Consider the following 7910-nt stretch of genomic DNA (forward strand, 5'->3'; position numbering starts at 1 on the left):
TTCATAACCCAAATATATATAAACTATTGAAATAACCTACTTTTTCTTTGTGATACACAGGATAAAGTAAATAATGCAACTGCTCAGGTTTTCTGCTAAAAAATGTATTGCCACTTTATATTACTTTGAATGCTGAGGTGTAATATAGAAAGCACAAAAGAGTTATCTCTGCCCAGACTTGTCATTTTTTATCTCCTCAGGTCTGAGATGCAGTTCATGCTGATCCTTGCTGATAAATAATCACTAGTATTATTTCTCTTCCAGTAATTCAGTGTACACAGAAGCTTCGAAATGTCATCTAACACTCCTCTTGTGTAGCACATTCAAGCCTTGCTAATTCCTCTCTACTCTGGCCAAAACTGAGGACACTAGATGGGCTATTTTTTCATATTTTCCACTCTCACTGAGTCCCCAGTGCAGGAACCAGGTCACCACATGTTGTGGTTTAACCACAGCTGGCACCAAAGCACCACACAGCTGCTCACTCACTCCCCTGGTGGGGAGGAGAATTGGAAAAAATCAGTAAACCTTGTGGGTTGAGATAAGAACAGTTTAATAATTGAAACAAAATAAATAAACAAAATGATAACTACAGTAGTAACAATAATAATAATTGTAATGAAAAGAAGAGAGAGAGTCACACATATGGTCCCCCATATGTTTGCTTATGGAGGTAGCCTCTGGAAGCTAAACAGTTGGAGCGGTTGGGGAAGGAAAGGAGGGATGCAGTTCTGAATTGTGGATGTCCATTCTGACTATGAGGACTAGCCTGTTCTTCCTGCCCAGGAATGGCAGTGTTCTCACTGCCTTTTTCTTCCCCTTAACTCAGGCTAAGCTACCTGCACCTTCTCTGGGGTGAACAAGTGCAGGCATCCAAGATGCTCTGTGCTTTGGCAGCTCTGCCTTGCGTGGAAGCTCCTCAAACACCATAGCCCCTGAAACATGGATTTACTGGCTCAGGAGGTTTCTGAGAGGCCACAACCCCAGCAGGGGTTGATCTTGGATCAGTCACAACAGTCACAAAGTCTGATGTCCTCTTAATAGCCGGAATACAGGCCACAAAATGGAATATATTTCAGCTGCCCCCAAGCAGCAATTATTAAATGCAGATATGACCTGAAATCAAAAGAAAGGGCAGAGCTACTGTGCCCTTCCACAGCTGGTGAGTTCTGGTGCTCCTTGATGCTTGTGAGTTTTCCTATTAATTTTGAAAGTCACATGACAACACACAGGAAATATTGCCCATTGCAAGTGTGAGTATGAACAGTACTCAAACCACCCACACATCACCCATGATTTAATTCTGGTGCTTCCACCTTCTGAATGAGTGGAACAACTTTGCTATTACAAAAACTTTCGCGTTTTGTACTTTGTTCTAATTTGGAAAATGCATCCTGTACAAGAAAAGGCAACATTGGGAGTTGTGTATTAATTAAATAGGAGTGTAAAACTGGAGAATGGAAAAAATTAAATGCTATCTCATTCTATTTCTAAAATTTCTCTCAAGCTACTTGTTATCCACAGCATTTTTCATCCTTCTTTGCACTGAAAAGTTCAGTGAACAGGGATCCTTTTGTGGGATGACAGTATTGCAAGAGTGTTCAGGTCTCAGGATTTTTCATTTCCTTGCAGTAATTTTGCCCCATTGCTTTGGAATTAATTTAGTTCCTCTCCTGCTCTGTGCAACAGTGGTCTGTGCATTGCTGCACAGATTTAAGGGCAGACACTTGCAATTGGCCTGGGGGTTTCATACCTGTCTCCTAAAAGGGACAATGAAAAATTCTGCAACTATAATCCCCAAAAGAGAGAGTGATATGAAGAACAGAGGGAAAGAGATCCAGCACCTCCTTCTCATGTAGCAGGAGGAAAACCAAAGAGAGACCTTGATTAACCTCTTTTGTTTTGTGTGCTGAAGTCTTTATTTTGAATGTTGTGCAATACTTGTTTACCAACCATCCCCTGATTCTACACCAAAGAGGAAGAAGCAAACAAGAGGCTTGTCAAGCTGTCTTCCCTGAAGGGACTCTTCACACACAGCCTGAGGCTGTCACTGTAGGCACTTGCCTTCACTCAAGGGAATGACATAGTCTGAAACTTCTGCTCTTTCTGTTTTGTTTACAAAATAAATTATTCCATGTTGAGATAAGGGCAGAAAAGAGGATAGATATGAGCCAGGAAAAAATATGTCAGTGAGACTCCAGTAAGGACTGGCAGATCCTTCTAGGTCTTTGCTTTACACTACAACCCTCAATAAAACCCTGCTCCTGTAGTTCCTCACACTGCCTTTTGCAATGATCATGAGAGACCCACGTGCTATATTAAAAAAATCCATGTATGATCCAGATGCTATTTGCCACATCGCTCTTGGCTTGAAGTCGAGCAGCACAATCACAGAATGGGCCAGAATGGCTGGACACTGCTGTGTTATTGGAAGGAAGAGCCACCACCAGCAACATACCCTACATACAGAAATTTCATTATATTAAGCAGGCAGTAGTTTCCAAGTAGAGCTAGAAGAAAGTTATATACATGTATATATATATATAAAATATATATTACATAGAAAATAAGTATATATTTTTATATATATATATAAACCAAACATATATTTATGCACACACTCATACATGTATATATACATTATACAGCATAACCTACCATGGAATAAAGGTAGAGGCCAAAATGACCTGGCTATGCATGGGACTGAGGGAGAGGAAGCCCAGCTCATAGCCTTTCTTGAGGGTCCCAGCCTTCATGATCTGTTAATTGGGCTCTGGAACACAACTATTATCTTCGCTCTCACTCTGCAGCGAGAATTCTCGTCTTCTCTTCCCAATGCTTCAGATCCACTTCGTTTACACGTGCTGGTGACAGCCCAGGGTAACTCACCTGTGCCTGGAAAGAGGGACTTCACCAGCGATTTCCCACTCAAGAAAACACCTCGGAAGATGCGAGGGAGGGCAGTTTCTCCTAACTCGGTGCTTCTCCAGCCCGAGCTCTCCGGCGGCCCCGCGGCTCGGCGGTGCCACCTCCCGGGCAGCGCCGGGAGCCCGCATCGCTCACGGGGCACAGCTCAGCTGAAGGAGCTGGAGATGTGCCCGTTCTGCTCCGGACCTTCCCACCGTACGCACCTGCCCTCGTGTCCCCTTTCCTGTTGCATCCCTGTTCAAAATCGCTTTCCCGCTTTTCCCTCTCAGTGCTGGGCTGTCAAATCCCATTTCTAATTAGCAGCTCATCATCACAGTCTGGGAAAGGATCTCCAGAGATCATTAGCCCACTTGCACTCCGAATAGGATCCACTGGAGCTGTATCACTCCAGACACACATTTGCATCCCCACTTCCACAACTAGAAACAAAGGAGGTGCCTCCCAGCCTGCTGTAGCTGTGCTGTGGTAGCTCACGATTGAGAGTGTGCTGTGAGGAGTCATTTAAAAACCCCTGAGAGAAGAGGTCTGCTCAGCTGGTGTTAGTGGACTGGGCTAAGCGTTGTGGAGTGGGATCTGTGTGGTTACTGCATGTTGCAGTGGTCTCTGGATTGGTTCTGGCAGTGAAAATCCTGTGCTTTTATTTGGGCTGGGCGGGTGTCTTAGTGTCTGTGTTACAGCAGTGGAAAAATGGCATCAATATAACTACACAGCCAAGAAGTATTCCAGCATTCCCCCTCACGCACAGAAACAGCCACCCAGGAGTGTAAACCATAGTGGCTAAACCCTGCCCACACAGGGTAACCTTACAGGCCTCTGCATTGCTGCAGTTTATCTTCTAAAATGCAAAGGAGTGCTGTGACAGCTTTTTTTACTGATTTTTCTCTCTCCCAGTCCTCAGTGTGGGGGCAACAGGGTGACCCCATTCAATTACCTGTCCATGACCAGACAAGCAACAGATACAAACCACAGGATATGCTGAGCTGGAAGGGACCCACAAGGCTCACTGAGTCCAACTCCTGGCCCTGCACAGGATCATGTGCCTGAGAGGATCATCCAAATGCCCCTTGATTTCTGTCAGGTTTGGTGCTGTGGCCACTTCCCTGGGCAGCCTGTTACAGTGCCTGACCACCCTCTGTGTGAAGAACCTTTTTCTAACATCCAACCTAACCCTCCCCTGACAAAACTTCAGGGCATTCCCTCAGGTCCTGTACAGTGCCTGTTTCCTTTCACTTATTTGTCATGATAAAGCTTTTTTTACTCCTGGATTCACCCTGATAACTTGGACACTTGCCTGAGAGTACCTCACAAAGCCTGGGCTTAAGTCACACTCAAGAGAAGCTCGGAGACATCCATCCATCTCTTAGGAAAACTTAATGAAGACAAATATCACAACCTGGCCTTTGAACTAGGATGACTTTCTTCCAGGCTGAATTACCACTGATTAATAACTCCTGAAGCCTTCTGTTGCAAGACTATTTACAGCTTTTTTTTTTTTTACATATGCACACACCTCCCTCCTGTACTACATTTTTGGCACTTCCAGAGAAACCACTATGAAAACAAAAATTTAAATGAGTAGATTAGACCAGAGATTACAATTTCCACAATATTATTCATTCATTATCTTTCTTGCTTTTATGACCTTCTAATGCAAGATTTGATGGTTTAATCATATTCTGCTATTTTCACTGTTAAGGTTTTCCTGGAAGCAACAACAGGCTAGAGATACCTCAGTTCTTTCTCAGCTGGATTTAGAGATTCTTCTCTTACATAGTTTCCTGAAAAAGCTCAAGGAGCTGTGTCCACCTCAATTAAAATCAGAGCTGTTGACTGCTAATTACAGTGACCTATGACACTTTATTTTGCATCCAGGGACACAATCCCACCTCACTGAGACTTTTGCTACCTGGCAGGAAGAGTCTGCCAGATCAAACTCCAATTCTTTGTCAATACTTTTTTTCCATACAAATATGCTCTTACATATGCTGATTGCATTGAGTTTCTATTACACTAGAAATTCTTTTGAATGAGTGATACACTTAAGATCATAAACAGTTGGTGTTTTTAAATTTTAAATCTGCAGCTAGGAAATCTTCCCTTTACCTTGTGATTTTTTTTCTTTTCTTGCTTGAAGAGACAACTGCTCCTTTGCTGTTGTACCCTGGTAGGAGCAGTGATGTATGGTTTATTAAGCTGGCAGCTCAAACACATAAGCCCTTGATAGCTGTAGGACACTCCAGGACAAGTGATTGATAGGTGTTTGCTAATGGATTCCTGCTTGGTGCCCCTGTGGGCTTCCATCACATTTTGTACCAACGGTAAATGATACTGAAGAGTCAGGTGTCATTGGCATTTGAGTTGTCTGATGAGTTAATGGTTTAGCACTCTTTAGCCTTCCCTGAATTTGCCTTGCCATCAATCCTCATGGCACAACAACAACATCCTTACTGGGGATGGCAAGGCAGAAGTAATTTTTCACGTATTACATTCCTTGGCTGTTCCCACCTGATAACCTGCCTCCCCCGCAATGTTTTCCCTTTCCTCTTACTCAGAAGCAGCTTGGTTCATTTCTGATCCACACAGACAAATCACCATGAAGAAGGCTTAGCCTGTGCAATGTCCCAGGTTTCTCCAATCGATTACATTTTATCTTTCAGTAAGAATTGGCAGATTTTTTTCAGGGCATCACATCTTGACAGCTGATGAAGAAAACAGGATCCAACAGTCCAGCTACCACATGGTTTAAAACATGATCTAATATATTGCATGACCTGTTGTTTTTCTTCCATGCATAAAGTGGGATTGAATAAGCAAACTGCACATATTATGTCAGTGCTAACATTTCTGTTCTGATCATTAGCAAGGAAATTGCCTATTTGTGCTGAGATGCAGAATCAGAACTAATGTGTGTGCTGCAACAAAATGCATATAATTAAGACTGCTGGTATTAAGACAGTGAAACAATAAAGAAAGATTTTTTTTTTAACATAAGACTATGCATAGATCAGAGAGACCTTCTCACTTTCTGAGGCTGGGCTACACTGCCTGGCTCTATTTGAATTCCTTTATAGTGTTTGCATCATGTAACTTCAAGAGCATCAGTGGATAAATCTAGGCTTGCCCTCAGTGAAACATGTTTCTGAGTTGCTCCACACATTTCCACAGGTTTGCAGTGACATTTTAGTTTTTAATAAAATATTTCTTTTTCTCCTGCTTGATCTTTTTTCTTCTTGTTGCTTAAAAAATAGGAAAGGGGGGAGGGAGCTCACAATAAGCACAATGAAAAAAAGTTCAAGAAACACCTAATTACTCCACTGCTGTAGGGCTCTCTTGCTTTCCTTGCAGTACTACAAGTTGGTGCTACTCATTTTTGAAAATTTCCTTTCCATTCTAATTTTTTTTAAATTACACCTGAATGCTTTTGAGTTACTGTATTGCCCCCTAGTACTAACATTTTCAATGTGGCAGTAAAGAATTGATGCACTCCATGAGTTCAGCCCTTTTCACAGCTTTCAACTTAATACAACACAGATTCACAAGAATTGCAAATCCATGCATAAAGACAACAAAATGCAGTGCTGGCATCTCATCTGTAAGGTGCTGTGCTATTGGTTTTGATATTTACCTCCCACTCTAGAAGCCAGATATGAATTAATCTTCACCTTGACTACCTCTGGCATCACTCTCCATCTGTATCTGTTTCTGATCATTTTCTGGAAAGTATCTGTGGCTGATTAAAGCTCTGGACTGACAGGGCACATTAATCAGATGAAACAACTAGCTGATGAAAGACATTTCAGAAGTTAAAATATGCATCATCTATTCCCTGTCATTTTGGTAGCTCTGTCAAAATAGGAACTTAAACAATTACAAACGTGAAGGTACATAATGTGTTTAAGACAGGCTGTCTCTAGTTCATTCAATCATGTCTCACCTTCAGGGCCAAAAAGTTACAACTGTGATGCTATTCCAGAAGGACCTCAATAAGCAACATTAACAAATTAGCATCCATCCTCTGCTTAGATGTGTTTACCCTTAATGCTAGTCCGTGATTAGAAGCCTTTACACACAGATGCAATCACATGTGAATTTCACACCTGAAAGGCAAAATTTTCATACCTGAATACAGAGAATCATATTTTCTGAGAAGCTTTATTTCAATGGCAAGAGATTTTCCTTATGACTGCAAGAAATTTAAAAAAAAAAAGGATAAAACTGTCCTTTTTTTTCTCAGGATATGAAGTTGTTGTTCATCCAAGGGAGTGACTCAGTAAGCTTTCATATCATCATTTTGAAGCACTTACCTTTCATTTTTACTTTAGTTTTGGGGTGAACCCAAGACCTAACAGTTTTATTATACTTATTTTTCTTGGTCAGGAAGAAATCACATAATCCTTAGTACTTTTTACTTTTCAAGTCTTCTGTCTCTGGTGAATCAAACTTACCCCCTCTGCCAAATTACTGTATATTCGTGTTTCTCTGATGATTCCTGAGTGACTAGAGGCAGCCACTGCCACTCCATTTTAAAATAAAAGATTTTAAATACCCACTATGATGTCTGGCTTGCAAATATCTGAGTTCGAAATCCCATTTTTTTTGGTACATAAGCCCTCAAACAGGTAGAAAGTAACAGATAATGGTTTATTGTTTTAGGCTAGATATTTTCAGCTGCCATGGGACAAAAATGAAGGAACTATTGGGGAGTTAAAAACCCCTCAACAATTTAGATTTTTAAAAATCAGATTACAGTTTACTAACCCAAATCTTGTTTAGAAATGTTAATTTTAGTTGTCATACATTTTTCACGACTAACAAAACCCTGTCTTTTATTAGAATGCTTAGAAACTTACTTTAAGCTGTTCTGCTGGACCAGTGCAGAAGGTATAATGCCCAATACAGTCCATGTTGTATCCTTCCAACTGAAGTGACTCCCATCACCTCCCATGACTTTATGATCTCCTTGTCCTCCTTCCCTCTGCACT

This window comes from Manacus vitellinus, unplaced genomic scaffold (genome assembly GCF_001715985.3).
Source record: "Manacus vitellinus isolate BGI_N305 unplaced genomic scaffold, ASM171598v3 scaffold_7_pilon, whole genome shotgun sequence".
In the NCBI taxonomy this organism is placed as follows: domain Eukaryota; kingdom Metazoa; phylum Chordata; class Aves; order Passeriformes; family Pipridae; genus Manacus; species Manacus vitellinus.